This window comes from Papio anubis, unplaced genomic scaffold, assembly GCF_008728515.1.
Source record: "Papio anubis isolate 15944 unplaced genomic scaffold, Panubis1.0 scaffold674, whole genome shotgun sequence".
Taxonomy (NCBI): domain Eukaryota; kingdom Metazoa; phylum Chordata; class Mammalia; order Primates; family Cercopithecidae; genus Papio; species Papio anubis.
The window spans coordinates 1-21,332 of NW_022166963.1; the positions used below are offsets into that span (position 1 = coordinate 1).

At 40.4% G+C, this 21,332-nt stretch overlaps 1 pseudogene; it reads right to left on the reverse strand.

Moving 5' to 3' along the window:
* Positions 1-43: 43 nt before the first annotated feature.
* LOC103880180 lies at positions 44-14,607 on the reverse strand (annotated as a pseudogene).
* Positions 14,608-21,332: the final 6,725 nt, after the last annotated feature.

The following is a 21,332-nucleotide window of genomic DNA, read 5'->3' on the forward strand; positions in this document are numbered from 1 at the left end:
AAAATTAACCATCAGAATATTTATGCCTGATTCATGGCTGAAATTTCGGGATGAAAGCTATGAAATCTCTATTTGTGTTTGTATGTCTATTAATGTGTGTTATGTATATGTGATATTTTCTTAACTCAGGTTAGCGTTGCAAAATTCATTTATAAAATTCTTTAAAAGTGTTCTATTCTAACTTGGCTTGGAAAAACATAAGCATTTATAAATAAATATTCACCAAACTCCTAGAAATATAGGAACTGATCAAATGTTTTTTAAGTTAACACGATTTGGATAAAACTTAGTTAAATAAGGTTAATATAATATTTTTGGTGTAATAAAACAACCATGTCTTCAAAGTTACCACTATTGAATATAAAACAAACATAAATTCCTATTCTGCTTGAGTTCTACTCAAATAAGCTAATATTATACTTACTAGAAATGTAAAATCTTAAAGCTTATAAATTTGATTCTAATTAAGTTGTCATTCTTATGAAAAACATTATTTCTTTTTTATGGTGAAAAGATATATATATATATTTAGAGTTAGCCAGCTGGACTCGGTTTAGATGATCCTGATTTTGTTGCAACATCCAAAGCATCATAATCAGGAGCCAGTCGAACATATGCCTTCTTCTCTTTATCAGGTCGAATCAGGATGTTGACTGTGGCCACATCCATGTCCCAGAGCTTCTTCAAAGCCTGTTTGATCTGGTGCTTGTTGGCTTCAACATCCACAATGAACACAAGTATGTTGTTTTCTTCTATCTTCTTCATGGCCGACTCAGTGGTCAGCGGAAACTTGATGATAGCATAGTGGTCAAGCTTGTTTCTCCTGGGGGTGATCTGCTGAGGATATTTAGGCTGCCTCCGGAGTCGCAGTGTCTTGGGCCACCTCAAGGTGAGTGACATGTGGATCTTCTTTTCTATGTGTTGCTGTGGACACCTTTCAACACTGCCTTCTTGGTCTTTAAGGCTTTGGCTTTGGCTTTGGCTTTGGCTTTAGGAGGGGCAGGAACTTCCTTCTTCACTTTCGGTGCCATCTTGTGAAAAGCGAAAAAACATTATTGCAAAAATAATTTGTTTACTGTAAATCTGCTTAATAGTAGTTTCCAAAATACTTTTGGTAATTTTTAACCTTAAAGTTAAGCTAAGTAAAAGATTTGCATTAAATATCTAGACCATTTATAAATAAGATACAATACTAAAACATTAACTACTGAACATAAATAATTCAAGTTTATATAATTTTCGCTTCTAGAGAGACTAAAGATATTTTGGACCATTAATAAACATGTTTTTGTCTACCACAATGAGAAATTGTATGATGAGGAAACACATCCATGTAGATGTTGGGAGATGGTATACTCACACATTTTCTAACCTACTATGGAATGCTAATATATGACAGTTTATAACTGTTTACTTGTTAGTTTTCTCTGGAAAATAAAAGATTACTAAGTATTAAAATTATAATCAATATGTGTAAATAAAACTACTAGAAGCAATAGAATAACTAGAAACAACTCTATGGAAAGCATGCAAGAAGAGTAGGACATGTTTCACAAGTAAAGTAGCATGTATTTTTTATAAGGAAAACCTTACAAAAGATACAAATAAAAAGAGATATCTGACCTTCCCTGTGTTATATTTGTATGGGTAAAATGTTATGTTTTCAGAAATTATATAAAATTCCTGGAAATTTGTCAATGTCCTCCTTATCCATGCTATGTGCCAGTATAGAGTTATGAGTCATAATTCCAATTATTATTTTAAATGTTGTGCCGGGTGCAGTGGCTTATGCCTGTAATCCCAGCACTTTGGGAGGCCGAGGTGGGTGGATCACAAGGTCAGGAGATCAAGACCATCCTGGCTGACACGGTGAAACCCCATCTCTACTAAAAATACAAAAAATTAGCTGGGGGTGGTGGCGGGCACCTGTAGTCACAGCTACTCGGGAGGCTGAGGGAGGAGAATGGAGTGAACCTGGGAGGTGAAGCTTGCAGTGTGCTGAGATCACGCCATTGTACTCAAGCCTGGGTGACAGAGCGAGACTCTGTTTCCAAATAAATAAATAAATAAATAAATAAATATTATATGCCACAGAAAAAATCAAATATCCTTGCCAACTGTGGTATAATCACAGCCATGTCATGCTCTTTGTCATTTAGATATTATTTCCCCCTGATGCTTTCCTGAAAGCTCCTGCGATCAGCTACAGGTCAGAATGTTCATCTCCAATACAGGACTCACTCTGAGGCTCACAGAAAAGAGTATGACAGGTACTCTGGTTAAAGACTTCTGATGATATTGCTTAAATAACTTTAAGACCATACACTTGACTCAGTGAAGATCTCCAGAAGCCTGGTGGAGAAATTGATGGGGTCATGAGACTGCTAACCCAAGATCCAGCAAGACTGGAATTGATTACATGGCACTGAATGAACTGATGAAAATTGATTATAATTTTATAGCTTTTTAGAGCACTGCTGGTTCTTTAATGTTCTAGTTTCTGAATTTAAGAAATCTCTCTTAATTTAACTGTAACTTACAACAATTTAGTAGATTATACTTTTGTAAACAGAAATGAAGCTTCATTTATCATTTTCCCCTGCCTGATTTCTCCAATTTTGAAATTTTTTACTGAATACTCTTATTTTCATGATGATACAGTTATTAAGCTGAAAGTCCAGTAAGAATCTGTTCACCTTATAACAGGACATCATTTGGAAATTTGGATTATATTATTAAAGGTTTTACTGGGAACATAACGTTTTGGAGACCAGTTGCCGACCAGCAATTTTAAGAATGCGGTTGACTTTATGGAGACAATGCTTACAAAGCACTGTGAGAAATGGGAAAGTTCTTCTTTAAAGATTGTAAAAGAAGTCACAGTTTCTTAGTATAAGATTGCTATCCACTATTTGTGTGTGTGTGTATTATTGTGTGTGTGTGTTCCAAATCAGTTGTCCTAGCTTGCTCCGGCATGCCTGGACAGAACAGACAAGCCCAGCCCATAGTGTATGCCATTCCTTATTTGGAGATGCTTCCTTAACTATCCCCGGCACTTCCTTTTCTTTCTTTGTTCTATCCCCCTTACCTAATTAAGAAAGTTTTAAACTAATAGCCAACTGGGTAAAGTGTAAAATGTGAGGTCCTATTCCAGCCAATGGAAACTGGACACAGCAGTAGGGTAGACACATCAGGTTATAAGTAACTCTGTCTCCTTTGTTTGGTGTGCTCTTGTGGCTGGACAGCTATTGAGTAGCACCCTTTCTGCAGAAAGTAAAGCTCGCCTTGCTAAGAGATCATTTGTTCCCACGTTAATTCTTTTTTTTTTTGGAACACCAGAAACTTCATTCCCAACAGCACTCTGAGAAAAGCCAGCCTGATACTTACATTACAGGGTTCACAGCCTTACAGGTTAGTAAAGAAGGTCATTTCCTGGTAGGCCCAGGAATTTAGGGATATTTTGGGGGCCTCAAGAAGAGAGGAATTCACACAAAGCTATAAGGACTGCAGCTGAAATTTGATAGTATGTTCTTAGCTTGGCTTTTAGCCTGAATAAGGCCTTTAAAGGTCAAATCTGAGATTCTGTATGAAAACTTTCAGCAAAGAAACTTGAAAGCACCTATGTGGCCATCTCCTGTTCTTGCTGCACTTGTGTAAATAATCAAGCAAAATCTAACAAAACTAGACTTATTTTTAAAACAAGAATAGTCTTACTTTGATTATGATTAAAAAAATGATGGTTACTACAGAGGGAAATTTTATGTTTCAGTGGAAAACTATAATTTGGCCGGGCATGGTGGCACATGCCTATAATTCCAGCACTTTGGGAGGCCAGGAGTTCAAGACCAGCCTGGGCAACATGGTAAAACTCCATCTCTACCAAAAATACAAACATTAGATGGGCACGATGACATGTGCCTGTAGTACCAGCTAATCAGGAGGCTGAGGAGGGAGGATCGTTTGCATCAAGGAGGTAGAGGTTACAGTAAGCTGAGATTGTTGCACCTTTGCACTCCAGCCTGGGTGACAGAGCCAGACCCTGTCTCAAACAAAAAAAAATTTTTAAGGAAAGCTATAGCTATTGTGGGTTATCAGATTCTAGTCTTGTTTCTTGTTTTTGGGCTATTTTTACCTCTTTGTAAACTGGATCCTGCCATCTGATGAATTTTGTCCAACAATGATACTTGTGGAATAAGAAGCCAAGTATTCTCTCTCCTACTAATGTATCTATTGTCAGTTAATTTGAAGGTCTCCAACCCTGGAACAAAGTGAGAAGTAGGTTTTGCTCCCCAAAATGCATAACCAAACTGTGGTACATTCATGCAATGGAATACTATTTAGCCATAGAAAGGAACAAGCTATCAACTCACACAAAGACATGAGTGAATCTTGCATGCACATTGCTGACTGGAAGAAGACAGTCTGAGGAGAATACACACAGTGTGACCTCATTTAATGAGACACTGCAGAAAGCAAACTACACAGATGGGAAACCATTGGCTCCATGGGGTGGGGGTTTGAAGCATTCCATATGATACTTTAATAGTGGGATACCTACCACAATGCATTGGTCAAAATACGCAGAATTTTACAACCAAATGGGTAAATCAAACTCTATTCAAATTAAATAAAATTACTCAGGATGTGGAGTATCCCAGGACAGAATACGTCATGTGAAAAAGAAATTAACTATGATACAAATTACTATGGTTTGGGTGTGGTTTGTCCCCGCAAAAACTCGTGTTGAAACTTGACCCCCAGTGTGGCAGTGTGGGCTGGTGGGGCCTAGTGGAAGGTGTTTGGGTCATGGGGACGGATCCCTCATGAATAGATTAATGTCCTCCATGGAGATGAGTGAGTTCTGCTCTCACAGGAATGGATTAATTCTTGCAGGAGTAGGTAGGTAAAAAGAGTCTGGCTTCTGCTCTTGCTATGTGATCTCTGGTGCACCCCTGGCTCCCCTTCCACTTTCCACCATGAGGTGAAAAAGACTGAGACTCCACCAGATGCAACTGCCCAATCTCAGACATTCCAGCCACCAGTATTGTGAGCCAAATTTACTTATAAATTACCCAGTCTCAGGTATTCTGCTATGGAAGCACAAAACAGACGAAGACACATATGTACAAAAAAACTCACTGAAGGTGTAGGGAAAATGGTGTTGACCTAAGTCACTTTGAAAATGAATAGAATCTGTATGCTGAAGGCAAATGAACTATACTTCATCACTGGATTCCATTTTATAAAGTTCTTTCCAACAGAAGCAATTATGAACAATTGTAAAACCACAGTATCTGTATCTGGAACGAAACAATGACTTACAAAAGTCGCAGATGGTAGGAACCAGGTCTCTCACTGTTGAAGTGGGAGGTTACAAATTAGCAAGGGGAGAAGGCTAGAATGATTCATGTAATAGTAGATCAGAGGTGGAGACATCAATGTAAACTTACGTTTAGTTTAATATAGATACACACAGTTCTACATATAAACCTTTATAATTAGGCGTGTATAGGTCTGTTAGACACACACATATACTTCCTAGCATTGCTAAGGAGGGACAAGATACAATGTGCTCATTCAGCAGTCAGATGTAGGTTTTCCTACCATTCTGAAAGGAATCAGGCTCTTTGAAGAAATGTCTGATACTAGAACTGAGACAGTAAATATAGGAGTCAGGATAATCTTGAAGTATCAGAAAGTAAGTACTAAAAAAAATTAAAATATATCAAAGAAAAATAAGAGCCAATTAAAAAAGCTACTGATGGCCAACACAGGAATGAATTGTAGTGTTGAATAATAACTAAAGCTTAAAGTAATTATCTAGGTGTCTGTTTTTGTATACACAGGTGAATAAGCAAATGGAGTTGCATAGAAATCTCCTTTGCAAAAGAATTCCAAATAATTGATGTAGACACTCAGCCATCAAGAAGGTGGAGCCAACTCCTCACTCCATAAGTGTGGGCTCCGCACAGTGACTTGCTCCAAAAGAACACATGCAGTATGGGCAAGGAGGAAAAATAACTTCACAGTGGAGAAACCTGACAAACAGTAGCTCTTCCAAATGATCCAAGTGAACATCAAAGGTGACAGCTCACCTTGAGAACATGCAGTGACAGTGGGGGACATTCTACAAAATTCCTGACCAATCCTCCTCAATACTATCAAGGTCATCATGACATGGAAAGCTGGACACGCTGTCAGAGCCAGGAAGAGCCCACAGGGATGTGATAACTACATGTCATGCGGGATCCTGGATGGGATCCTGGGTCAGAGTAAGACAGAATTAAGGGAATCCAAATGAAATATGAACTTTAGTTAATGATAGTCTATCAGTATTGGTTCATTAACTATGACAAATTATGTAAGATATTAATAAGCCATGTGAGACACACTGATAGAAGATGTTAATAAGAGAGGAAACTAGGTTGTGGCTACATGGGGAATCTCTGCATTTTTTTTTTTTTTTTTTTGGCAATTTCTGTGTAAGTAAAAAAAATGTAAAATAAAACTTTATTTAAAACACTGTTATGTTTCTTGAACACTTCCTTGTTTATTTATACCATGAATTACTAGTAATTGACACTGTTAACTAGTCCTGTTTTTTTAAATAAGAGCATTTATGATACAAAAAATTAAACAGTGCAGACTAATATATAAATCAAAACAAATGCTCTTTACATGTTTTCTGGTAGTCACATATATGTGTAAACTTAATTATCATATTTTTTTCTTCTGCTGTGGTTGTGTCCTGGGTTCATTCTCTAAAATGCTGTTCACCTTAGACCAGGAAAAAAAATAACCTTACAGACTCTGTTTCAATTCATGGCTAAATATTTTCAAAAGAGTGACTTTGTAAAAATATGTTCCAATGGAAAATTGATTCATTGTGATGGGATCACTTATTCCAAAGACTTCTTGTCTTTATTTTGTGCCCATGCCTACCTTTTAGCCGTAATACAACAGAATCAAATATTGGCCACTGGGAAAAAAATATTCAAAGAAAGAAAGAATGTGGAGAGAACTTATGACCATGATGATTCAGTGTTTTACCACAATGCTTTCTAAAACAGAAGAGTGTAAAAGGATATTCAAAGTCAGTTTCCTCAGTGAGGCTTTGCAGAAAATGAGGAAACTAGAGAAACAAAAATGGCAGGATATTCTACAGGTGATTTTAGATGTTGCTATGTTTTATGGGGAAAAAAATACCTTTAAAGAATCACAAAGAATTATTGGAAACCCAAACTCTGGAATGTTTGCAAATTTAGTTGAGCTTCTGTGTAATTATGTCTATATAGCTAGCCACGAAGTTGATGATTTCTTTTAAATCTTTGCCTTATTTGTGTAATAAAATGCACAGTGAATAATTAATGCTCATAGGAAAACATGTTAGACCTTGTGAAGGGAAAATAAATCTTGGGGACCCAAAATCACTAAACTAAAGGGAAAAGTCAAGCTGGGAACTGCTGAGGGCAAACCTGCCTCCCATTCTATCCAAAGTCACCCGCCTGCTCACCGAGATAAATGCATATCTGATTGCCTCATTTGGAGAGAGTAATCAGCAATGCAAAAGGATGAAACCATTTGTCTCTTACCTGCCTATGACCTGGAAGCCCCCTGTCTGGCCTTCTCAATTTTCTGGACTGAACCAATGTACATCTTACACATATTGATTGATGTCTCATGTCTCCCTAAAATGTACACAACCAAGCTGAGCCCCGACCACCTTGGGCCCGTGTTGTCAGGACCTCCTGAGGATGCATCACAGGTGCGCATCCTCAAGCTTGGCAAAATAAACTTTCTAAAAAATCTGAGAGCTGTCTCAGATTTTCAGGATTCACACATGTAATGTAGAATGTCAACGTTTATAAAACAGACATTATTCTATCTACTGTTACAAATATGCTGCCAATTAACTTTAGACTTTCTCAACAAAATAAAATATGTTGATGAGGTACAAATAATATATTTAAACTTAATGTTGCAAGTTTTAATATGCCTACTTTTCAATTTTTCAATACTATTTTTACTACTTTAACATTGTAAGAAAAATGAGTAATTAAAATATGAATAAAAGTGTTTACAGGGGGTGAGCATGTTTCCTCCAGCCTCTGCCCATCCCCAGCTTTCATCCCAACTGTCCTGATGGTGGCTCTAAGCATTGCTCCTTTCTCTGTACCAAGATCTCTCCCAAGAAACCAACCCAAATCTTACCATATGTTCTGGCATGCTGTGATGATGAGCAGCGAAGAGCAGCAAAAGCCTCAAGGCAGGGAGGCTTTTGTAAAACAAGACTTGTAGAATGTAACGTGTGAAAGTAAAGCCCATAGCAGAGCACCCTCTTCAGCACGCGGGGAGCAGACAGGAACCCTTTGCCTCACCTTCCTCAATGGCCTGCAGCCACATCTCCCCAGGTCAGTCTTAAGGACAACGAAATTCTGGTCTTCAAGGTGGACATGGTACTAGGTGCTCCAAAGCCATGGTGATCCACTCTCAGGTGGGTCCCGAGGAGAACAAAGCTCTGGTTCTAATCCTAACCCTAACCCTGTCCCAAGACTTTGACCCTGAACCTAAACCCTGATCCCTACCCTAGTCCCTAATTATGACCCTTACTTTGACCCTGACTTTGATCTTGACCCTGACCATGACCCCACCTCAAACCATACTTCTGGCCCTGACTCTGAGCATAATCCCTGTTATTATGTTTATGATCTATCTCTAGTCTTACCCTCTAGTCGTAAATAGCTGCACCCAAAAGCACTTTTAAATTATTTAACTTCTTTTCCTTGAATTCTCTAAGGACATCCTAAAGGAGATGTCATTATGTATTTTGCAGTCCCTATGAGTGGTATGGCTTCAGGTAAGTTCTAATACTTTGCAAGACATAAAAGGTTTGGAAGGTGACAGCACTGGGTCGTTTGGGGTGCATGTTGGCATTCATGATAGTCATTGGTGCTGTTCTCCAAATATTTTCAGTTCACTTTTTATGAATGCATTCTGACTGTTCCATCCCACCTACTTAAGTTTTCACATGGCCACATGACTGTTTTGTTTTGTTTTTTTCTTTGCCAATGGAGGTGAGAAGAAAACATGTCACTTTTTCAGAAGAAATTTCCAAGAAATAGAGTTCTGTTCCGCATGCTTTTTTCTCTTTTCTATAGTAATGGGGATCTTATTGATGGTCCCTCCTGCCGTCTGGATTCCTGTGTTAGGATGACACAGCATAGAGCTACCTCTCACCTGACCCATGATGAGATGTATATAAATGAGGAAGATTTTTGAGCCACTGAAATTTGGAGGTTGTCACCACAGTTTAACCTAGCCCCCATTGACTGATGCAGGGCTGAAGAATAAGTCTGAACTGGATCTGGACAAGACATGTGAAGAGCACTCCAGGCTGAGTAAAATTCAAGTGTTGTCTCAAAGATAACAGTGAGCACGATATGTTATTGGGTGGGCGTGGGATAAATAAGGTATATCAGGCAAGAATAATGAGAAACTCAACTTTAAAAGACGGTGCTGATTTGGACTGTGGAGAGATTCAAATGCCCCACTTAGCATTTGAGATTGTGATGGTTGAATAAACTAATTAAGAGCCCTAAATGAAGACTTGGGATAAATATCTGAGAGTGTCTAATATCTCAATTTTTCATCCTAGAATGGACAGAGTCCTTGACCCCATTCTAGGGAGACTTCCCAAAGAAAAAAGACCTACATTTCTTCAACAACCCACATTGAGAGACTTTCCTGCACTTTTGACCTGTGGCTAACATTCCTCACCTTTCATTCTGTCATCAGCGTTTTGGGGAAACACCTTTAACGCTCTATGATTTACAGGTTATTAAGTGGCCCTTATAATTCCCTCCAGAGGTGGAAAGGACTAATGATGATGGTGTCCGAGCTCACAGCAGCAAGCAGGCATGTGTGCTCAGTAGCCATGTGGTTCATCTGCTAGGAGCTTACTAAATACGATATTCTACAACATTGCTTAACACAAATGGAGACGCTCCTGACTCAGGGTTTAATTGCTCACCTACTTCTTTTTCTGCCCTCTTGGGTTCCTAAAATGAAAAGAACCCTGGGGTGATCAAGTGAGTCAAAAAGGTGCCAGCCGCATCACAGCAAAATAGATTCCTAAAAAATCCCTGGCCTAAGATGACAGCCTTGGCTGGATAAGTTTGAATGTGCTGATAGTGGACATGGTAGAGTGAAGATGGTTGAAATGTTCATATTAAAGAACTTCCACCCAGACTGCAAGAAAAGAGAGAGGAATGGAGATGGCAGCATGAGTCCCTACAATAAAAGCAGATGTTTTGAGATCACTTATATTTGTTCTGACAAAAATTAAAGACAGCAACCAAAGTTTAGCCTGAAACTACAATTAATTGGGCAATAAGCCAGAGGCACATATGGCATAGACAGATTTAAACATTTCTCCTTTATATTAATACAAATACTAAAATTACAAATACATTGATTCCAAATAAAACAAACATTTTAAAAATTTAATGAATAAGAATAAACACTGGTGTCTACAGCAGTATTTGAAGGAGCTCTCACAAACAAGTTTGGTTTTTGAAGGTTAGAACTGATCATCTAGAGAATTCATTTCATTCCAGAGACAGAGAGGAATTTCTTGGGTTCCTTCAGGAATGCGTCTAGCTTTGCCTCATCTTTGAACTATGGATATGGCAGAAGAAAACATGATGATTTCACAGATTTAAGGTGCAAAAAGTCACTGGGTTCTCTAAGAAGTCTGGGATTCTTCTGCTGGAAAAATAAGTTTGTTGAGAAAAAATGAGTTGGAGGAGGCTGTTACTGAAGTGAAGCAGAACTGTTTTTACATAATCTGCTTATTACCCACTCTATAGTGTGGGAAACAAATTATTCATGCACAAGGTCCTCTTACTGTTCCTGGAATGCAGTGGAAAGAGAACAGATTAGTTTTTATCCCTCAGAACACAACCACTAGAAACATCCCACCTCAGATGAGATATTGCCTAATTATTTTCAAAAGACAGTGAAAAATGATGGATGTAAATGTTTGCTACAAAATACATGCTAGAAACAGAAACATCTGGGTCACAGTTATATTAGAGCTCCTGTGCTCCCCTGTCACTGAGAGTAAAACAAAAATGTACAATAAAAATCATTCACAGAGTGGGAGAGGGGAAGTTGAAGGATGGAAAGGCCAGTCATAAAAGGATCAGAATTTCAATCCATAAGGAAGTGGCTTTGTGCATTGTCTGTTGCTGTGTGCAAGGTGAAGGCTGGGGCAAGAAAACGTGCAGTAACAAGGGCTTCTTTGTCCATCTCACCTCTCTAGATACCAACTTTCAGACATGTTGCATTGTAATTGAAAGGTTGACATAAGTTTTTTAAAAGAACACTTGCGGTGTTTGAAGTGACAAACGCTGCTGTGACAAAAAAGCAGGGAAAGGGATTTTTTTTTTTTTTAAAAAGCAAACAACAACAAAATCCCCACAAAAAAACAAACAACAAACAAAAAACAGAGGAGGAAGTCAGCTGCGACTACTTCCAGGAAGGGGCTACAAGAGGCAGTTGGAAATTCTATTTGCTTTGCAACTGTGGGTTTTCCGGCCTGCTTCCTTTCTGAAGTATATTACTTTATTTTTGGTTCATGAAGTTACCCTTTCTGTTTTCTGGAACAGCTATGTATTTTCTTTATCTATCATCTATCCACCTGCCAATCATCTATTTATCTATTTACTACCTATCTTTTCTACTTTTTGCTATCAAGAGCTTGAGTCAGGCAGGACAGAATTTCAGTGTATGTTCACTCTACCATTTAAAACAAGAGCTCTTGTAGGCATTCTCCATCATATCACAAACCTGAGCTTTCTAAAACAGGGTGTGGCAAACTACGAAGCATGGACCATCTCTGACACAGTCTGCATTTGTAAGTAAAGTTGTAATGGGACACAGCCACATACGTGTGTTATATGACGTCTCTGGCTACTTTCATGGTACAATGGAAGAGCTGAGTCATTGAGACAGAGAGACCATAAGGCTTGGAAAACTTAAAATATTTAACATTTAGCCCTTTGCAGAAAATATTTGCTGACTCTTGTTTTAAAAGATCTCTGTTTAGAATGCTACCTATTGCCTTCTGGGTAGAATCACAACTCTTTACCACAATCCACACAGCTTCAGTTCTGCTTCTATATCCAGCCTCATCTATTATTTCCCCTCCTCCCCCTTATTTTCTTTCTGGCCATGCTGATGGATTGTCAGCTTCCCAGATGTGTGAGACTCTCTCCTTCCTTCCCAACATTCTCATGCTTTCCCTCTGCCTCTCAAGAACTTCCTATCCCAACTCTCATGACAGATCTCTTCTTCATTCTTTAAGATGCAGCCCCTTTGCTCCTTCTTTAAGGATGCCTGTCTGGTTCTATTTTGGGTGACATGTTCCTTCTGCATCTCCCAGAGCCATCCTACATGTGTCAGCTATGACATTTTTTTTTTGCATCTCTGTGTCATATATCACCAAATCAGCCTAAGCTTGCATGAGTCACTGCATGACAACTTCAGACTCCACCAGCATTGTCCCCACTAACCACGAGGCTTAGACATTTGTCCAGTATGCTCAGGGTTGTGGGATGGTAGCAGTAAATAGCTGGTGAGCATCATTTCTTACATCAGAATCAAATCTATAGATCTCTGCCATTCATACGTATTTGGAGTTTAAAATTAGCATAAAGATTTTCCTTAAAATAAGAACAAATGGCTTGAGTAGGCTTTTGGAATGTATGATATTTTCACTGGTTCATTTCTGTGTTAAGCATTCCCACATGAATCTAAACACCACTCTACTCTTAGTAGCTGTGTGACCCTGGGAAAGTCACTCAATCTCCCTCAGCTAAATTTTGTTGTGTGAGTAATGAGAAGAGAGTTGTGATTTGTATTTAGTGAATAACAACGAACAAAAGGCATTTAGCTTTCTGGAACCTGGTATGTAGTAGATCCTCATGAAATACTGGCTCTGTTGATAAAACTAGACCGAAAGAAGCTTTCAAAGTCAACAACAGTATCATGCAGTGACGGACGTAGATGAGAAGCTGCTACTGCAGCCTGGAACTCCTAGGGGGCCCGTTTTGTCCATGATTTAGCAGGAATGCACTACCTTTCCATCAGGAGACACTGCCCACAGAAACCAAGGTCATTCTTTGAAGACAAACATGTTTTAATAGCCTTTACATTATGTAATAGTGTAATATAATTTATTATTAACAATAATACAAAATTATTTACATTGTTATGTTACGACTTTTGTACAGACCTTTACACCCAGGTATTCTGAAGTTGGTGGTCTGTGAGTGGCATCGAGTGATGACTGACACACTCTGACCTGGGGTAGAACAACACGTGCTCCTGCAATTTGCTGAATTTCAGGGCATCACCACCTTTTTTCAAGAGTGTGTTTTCCTATCTTCTACAGTTTTGCCCACTTAAGGAATGGTTTTGCTGTAATAAAGAATTACACTATTTATCAAAATATTACTTTGGAGAATACTGGTTCACGTAGTTCATTTTCAAGTTTTCTTAAACTATCAGGCCCATAGCTAATGCCAGTGGCTCCAAGGATGAGAAGGTAAAAAGGCCTTTTTTTTTTTTGACCAAGACAAAAAAACACCACATTTCAAACTTTACTGTCTCATGCTAGTCCCTGGAAAATTAAAAGTGAACATACTCCCCTCCCAGCCCAATCACAGTAATGAATAACCAAGATCTCCTGCAGGTGCCTTTGCCTTGGCTCTGTGAGCCTGGAGTTGCTGGCTGGCACTGGGCAGCAGGCAGTAGAGCTGGTCCCATTTCTCCATGTTTTCCACACTCTGTGGGGGACACAGGCACATTGAACAACCTAGGTCCTGGCCTGGTGCTGGCTGGGAAGCTATTTGCTGTCAGGCTCATAGTGGACTTCTGAGTTGAAAAGAGAGTATGGGTCGCCCAGCCCATTTACTCATTTTACAAAGAATGAAAATGGGGATCTATTCCAGACATGAGAGTACACATTGTAAGGCTGTGCGAGCTCACTGCACTTGTATCCACTCAGCACACACTTACTGAGTGCCCAGCATGAGAGGGGCTCTAGTTCCTGGGGTCCCACCCTCCACAGAGGACAGCAGCACCTCGAGGGACAGAGGTGCAAAGAGCAAGGTGGGGGCCCTTCTGCTGGAGAGACGGCTAGGGAGGGTCCTTAGAAGAAGTGACAGCTGAGCTCTTCTCTGAAGGGTGAAGCTGAATTACTTGAAGCTTAGGGCAAAGGGGTGTCTGGGGAAGTGGAGCCTGTGAGCCAAAAGCACTAGCATAATGATTTGTTCAGAGAAGTATGACAAGTTCAATATTGTTTCTATGCCAAATGTGAACTGGAGTCACCAAAGAGCAGGATCCTGGAGCCAGAGCCTTGGATTTCACCTGCTGGCAATGGGAATGTTCACTGGGAATTTGGGGGGACAAAACATGAAAGTGTTTCCCCTTAGCTCCAATTCTTTGTCCCTCTCTCACCCCCCCCTTTTTTTTTTAAAGGAGTCTCGCTCTGTCGCCCAGGTTGGAGTGCAGTGACGCGATTCCAGCTCACTGCAAGCTCTGCCTCCAGGGTTCAAGCCATTCTCCCACCTCAGCCGCCCCAATAGCTAGGACTACAAGTGCCCGCCACCACACCCAGCTAATTTTTTCTATTTTTAGTAGGGACGGGGTTTCACCGTGTTAGCCAGGATGGTCTCGATCTCCTGACCTCGTGATCCGCCCACCTCGGCCTCCCAAAGTGCTGGGATTACACGCATGAGCCTCCGCGCCCGGCCTCTCTCCTTTAATTTTTATATTACCATAAGAAAACACAGATGTGTCAGACATGGGGATTAGCAGCCTACCTCTTTCTGGATGACTTCAGGGGAGCACTTTGGCCTCTGTGAGCTTATTTACAATAATTCACGAATCTTGAAAACAAAAATTCATGGTAGCAGAGGTTAGAAAATCTCCTAGTATTTCTTCTGATAGTTTGAATTTATGATTAATATGTTTAATCTTCATCTTCTGAAAAGTCACCAGTTGCACAGTGAGGATCATAAAGGGAGTCTGTTTCTGAGGTTTGTGTCTTCAACAGTCGGTGGTTTTGCAGCAACAGCATTGCGTGTGGGTTTTAGGCTGATGATGCTCAACAGTGGACAATTCTCTTCACCTGCCTGGGCCCCACTGCCCACCCTTCCATACACTGCGGGGTTACAGCTGAGCTCTCCGAGACACCTTGCAGGATCTCAGCTTCTGAACTGTCAAGTGTCTTCTAGGTGAAGGCTTGGTCTCATAGCCTTTGTGGCTTCCTCCTGGTAAGACTTGGCTTTTTGACCTAACCCTGGTATTTGTGTGACACACGTGTGAATGTGCTCCCTGTGGCAGCACTGAGGAAGGATTCAGTCACCACAGATGCCGAAAAGCAAAGGCAGTGTGCTTTTTTCAAACATCTCCAGTCATAAATTATTTTTACCCATCACCCCATTTGAAAAAGAAACAAAGAAAAAAAAAGCCCCCTGGTTAGAATTAAATCCCCTCTGGAGATAATAGGTACTTGTAAAATCTTTCATTATTTTTATAGTCACATTTGCTCCCAGTGCCTGGCAGCATCCACCACAGGGCAGACACCCCTCTGTGTATTTGTGTGGCGCTTGCTGAGTGGTAATAAGAACAGTGCCTGCCAGCATCCACTAGAGGGCAGACACACCCGCGTGTATTTGTGTGGCGCTTGCTGAGTGGTAATAAGAACAGTGCCTGCCAGCATCCACTAGAGGGCAGACACACCCGCGTGTATTTGTGTGGCGCTTGCTGAGTGGTAATAAGAACAGTGCCTGCCAGCATCCACTAGAGGGCAGACACACCCGTGTGTATTTGTGTGGCGCTTGCTGAGTGGTAATAACAGCGCGTGCCAGAATCCACTAGGGGGCAAAGACACCCCTGTGTATTTTTGCCGCGCTTGCTCAGTGGTAATAAGAACAGTGCCTTCCAGCATCCACTAGAGGGCAGACACACCCGTGTGTATTTGTGTGGCACTTGCTGAGTGGTAATAAAAACAGACACTCTGCCCTCCCGGAGCCAACCTCCAGCGCCCAGGCCAGCGGCAGCAAGTAAGAAAACCTCGGTCTCTGTATCTGCATCAGCTACACAGTGCTCGCACACAGGAGGCATCAGTTTTCTCAGTTACAGAAACAGAAACAAAAATGTGTCTTTACTACTTTTTGACTTTACCATGTTATCTAATTTTTTATCTTAATTGAATGAATAAACTTCCTACGCATCTGGACGCATGCATGGAAAATTCACAAACATTTCAAACCAAAACAGAGTATTTTGACAAAAGAGAATTTCTTTGATGTGAATTTCACTTTTTTCTATCTTTCAGTGGTTTTAATGTAATGAAACTGAGAAGTCTGTGTCTCTAAAAGACTTAAGAGTGAGGTATTTCTCCATTTTGAAAAAAAAGAATTGGCAAAATATCTTCTACTGTAGACAGAAGTTAGTTGGCTGAGGGTAACAAATAGAAGACTAAAAAACTACTTTTATCCCCTACTATTCTGTCAAGGGCTACAGTGAATTACACATCCTGGCTTGGGTTTGCAACCCACGTGCTGGAAGCCAGCAGTCATGCAGGCCATGCTCTCCCACACTTGGAAAAAAAGCCCATGAGAAAGAGCTCCATGGAGTTCACACAGAATGACCTCCAGCAAGACCTGGAAAATGCCCAGTTCCACAAAATACCTGTGTCCAAATACTTTCAGTGCACAGCTCTGGCATCAGGTTCCTGTGAGGACAGACCCTGAGATGGATTTCTGGATGGAGGCTGCTGCCAGAGGAGACAATGTCACTGCAGATGGCTCATGCTGCTCCCACAATGCAGGGGCCAATGACTTGGGGCTCCCGCCTGCCATCCCATTGGGGAACTGTGGAGATTCACCCCAGCTGGGTGGACTCTGCTGTGTCCCCTGTCAAGAAACTGATACCGGCTTACCTTGGTTTTTCCTTTTTAAAACTCTCTGGTGTCTTCCTTTCCAGTGGGGGCTGCATCTCACCTTAGAAGAAAACACTTTCCAATTAGGAGCTGTCTTGGTAGCTGCTCCAGAGGAAGGTCTCCTCTCTCTGGAGTGAGGTCCGGCCAAGTAACTCCAGCCAGAACTCTCACTGAGTGGGGCTGGATCTGCCCTGTTCTTCTCCCATCCTCATGCTGACTGTGGAAATCCATCCATGCCCCATGCAAAGTCCTGAATCTTGGACTGTAAAATGGCAAAAGTCAAATTTAAAATAGATGATTATATTGACTCTATGAGGAAAAGAAAGTTCTGACGTAGACAACTGGTAAGCAAGCAATTAATTATGTGTAACTTGTTAGAACACTAGGGTGTTTTTCAATTGTCTTACTGATTATTTAATGTTTAACAGGCTGGCTAAGAGCCAGAGGCAGAGAAAGCTGGCTGGGAACTGAGAGGTATGAGGTCAGCTCAGTCCCAACATTTCCATGTAAATGATGATGCCAGGTGGGCTGGTGGCAAGATCAGAGCAGAACTGAAGAAGATAGAGACACGAAAAACCCTTCAAAAAAAAAATCAATGAATCCAGGAGCTGGTTTTTTGAAAAGATCAACAAAATAGACCACTAGCCAGACTAATAAAGAAGAAAAGAGAGAAGAATAAAATAGACGTGATAAAAAAAGATATAAGGGATATCATCACTGATCCCACAGAAATACAAACTATCATCAGAGAATACTATAAACATATCTATGCAAATAAACTAGAAAATCTAGAAGAAATAGGTAAATTCCTGGACACATACACCCTCCCAAGTCTAAATGAGGAAAAAGTCGAATCCCTGAATAAACCAATAGCAAGTTCTGAAATTGAGGCTGTAATTAATAGCCTACCAACCAAAAAAACTCCAGAACCAGACGGATTCACAGCCGAATTCTAACTGAGGTACAAAGAGGAGCTGGTACCATTCCTTCTGTGAAACTATTCCAAACAATAGAAAAAGAGGGAATCCTCCCTAACTCATTTTATGAGGCCAGCATCATCCTGATACCAAAACCTGGCAAAGACACAGCAAAGAAAGAAAATTTCAGGCTAATATCCCTGATGAACATCGAGGTAAAAATCCTCAACAAAATACTGGCAAACCGAGTCCAGCAGTACATGAAAAAGCCTATCCACCATGATCAAGTCGGCTTCATCCTTGGGATGCAAGACTGGTTCAACATATGCAGATCCACAAATGTAATCCATCACATAAACAGAACCAAAGACAAAAACCACATGATTATCTCAATAGATGCAGAAAAGGCCTTCGACAAAATTCAACAGCCCTACATGCTAAAAGCTCTCAATAAACTAGGTATCAATGAAATGTATCTCAAAATAGTAAGAGCTATTTATGACAAACTCATAGCCAATATCATACTGAATGGGCAAAAACTGGAAGCACTCCCTTTGAAAACCAGCACAAGACAAAGATGCCCTCTCTTACCACTCCTATTCAACACAGTATTGGAACTTCTGGCCAGGGTAATCAGGCAAGAGAAAGAAATAAAGGGTATTCAAATAGGAAGAGAGGAAGTCAAATTGTCTCTGTTTGCAGATGACATGATTGTGTATTTAGAAAACCCCACTGTCTTGGCCAGGCACGGTGGCTCATGCCTGTAATCCCAGCACTTTGGGAGGCCAAGGCAGGTAGATCACAAGGTCAGGAGATCGAGACCATCATGGCTAACATGGTGAAACCCCGTCTCTACTAAAAATACAAAAAATTAGCTGGGCGTGGTGGCGGGCGCCTGTAGTCTCAGCTACTCAGGAGGCTGAGGCAGGAGAATGGCATGAACCTGGGAGGCAGAGCTTGCAGTGAGTTGAGATCGTGCCACTGCACTGCACTCCAGTCTGCGCGACAGAGCAAGACCCCGTGTCAAAAAAAAAAAAAAAAAAAAGAAAAAAGAAAACCCCATCGTCTCAGCCCCAAATCTCCTTAAGCTGATAAACAACATCAGCAAAGTCTCAGGATATAAAAGCAACGTGCAAAAATCACAAGCATTCTTATACACCAATAACAGAGAGCCAAATCATGAGTGAACTCCCATTCACAATTGCTACAAACAGAACAACATACCTAGGAATACAACTTACAAGGGATGTGAAGGACCTCTTCAAGGAGAACTACAAACCACTGCTCAAGGAAGGAAGAGAGGACACAAACAAATGGAAAAATATTCCATGCTCATGGATGGGAAGAATCAATATCATTAAAATAGTCATACTGCCCAAAGTAATTTATAGATTCAATGCTATCCACATCAAGCTAGCACTGACTTTCTTCACAGAATTGGAGAAAACTACTTTAAATTTCATATGGAACCAAAAAGAGCACACATAGTCAAGACAATCCTGGGCAAAAAGAGCAAAGCTGGAGGCATCATGCTACCTGACTTCAAACTATACTACAAGGTTACAGTAACCAAAACAGCATGGTACTGGTACCAAAACAGATACATAGACCAATGGAACAGAACAGAGGCCTCAGAAACAACACCCACATCTACAACCATCTGATTTCTGACAAATCTGACAAAAACAAGCAATGGTGAAAAGATTCCCTATTTAATAAATAGAGTTGGGTTAAACTGGCTAGCCATACGCAGAAAACTGAAACTGGACCCCTTCCTTACATCTTATACAAAAATCAACTCAAGACGGATCAAAGACTTAAATGTAAGACCTAGAACCATAAAAATACTAGAAGAAAACCTGGGCAATAACATTCAGGACACAGGCATGGGCAAAGACTTCATGTCTAAAACACCTAATTAAATTAAAGAGCTTCTGCACAGCAAAAGAAGCTATCATCAGAGTGAACAGGCAACCTACAGAATGGGAGACAATTTTTGCAATCTATCCATCTGACAAAGGGCTAATACCCAGAATCTACAAAGAACTTAAACAAATTTACAACAAGAAACCCCATCAAAAAGTAGGCAAAGGATATGAACAGGCACTTCTCAAAAAAGACATTTATGCAGCCAACAGACATATGAAAAAATGCTTACCATCACTGGTCATTAGAGAAATGCAAATCAAAACCACAATGAGGTACCATCTTACGCCAGTTAGAATGGCGATCATTAAAAAGTCAGGAAACAATAGATGCTGGAGAGGATGTGGAGAAATAGGGACGCTTTTACACTGTTGGGAGTGTAAATTAGTTCAACCATTGTGGAAGACAGTGTGGCGATTCCTTAAGAATCTAGAACTAGAAATACCATTTGACCCAGCAATCCCATTACTGGGTATATACCCAAAGGATTATAAATCATTCTACTACAAAGACACATGCACACGTATGTTTATTGCAGCACTATTCACAATAGCAAAGACTTGGAACCAACCCAAATGTCCATCACTAATAGACTAGATAAAGCAAATGTGGCACATATACAGCATGGAATACTATGCAACCATAAAAAAGGATGAGTTCAAGTCCTTTGCAGGGACATAGGTGAAGCTGGAAACCATCATTCTCAACAAACTGTCACAGGAACAGAAAACTGAACATCGCATGTTCTCACTCATAAGTGGGAGTTGAACAATAAGAACACATGGACATATGGAGGGGAACCTCACACCAGGGCCTGTCGGGGGGTGGGAGGCTAGGAGGGATGACAGTAGGAGAAATACCTAATGTAGGTGACAGGTTGATGGGTGCAACAAGCCACCATGGCATGTGTATACCTATGTAACAAAAACTGCATATTCTGCACATGTACCCCAGAACTTAAAGTATAATTTAAAAAAAGAAAAAAAAGACGTACGTTGGGAGGCTGAGGTGGACAAATCACTTGAGCTCAAGAGTTCACGACCAGCCTGACCAACATGGTGAAACACCATCTCTACTAAAAATAGAAAAATTAGCTGGGTGTGGTGGTGGGTGCTTATAATCCCAGCTACTTGGGAGGCTGAGGCAGGAGAATCACTTGAGTTCAGGAGACAGAGGATGCAGTGAGCCGAGATCACGTATCACTGCACTCCAGCCTGGGTGACAAGGCAACTCCATCTCAAAACAAAAACAAAAAGTACATATGGCAAACAGGTATACAAAAAGGTACTCAACATCACTGATCAACAGAAAAATGCAAGTCAAAACTACATTGAGATACCTCATCCCGGTAAAAATGGCTTTAATCCAAAAGACAGACAATAACAAATGCTGGCAAGGATGTGGAGAAAAGGGAACCCTCGAATACTGTTGGTGGGAATGTAAATTAGTACAACCTGTATGGAGAACAGTTTGAA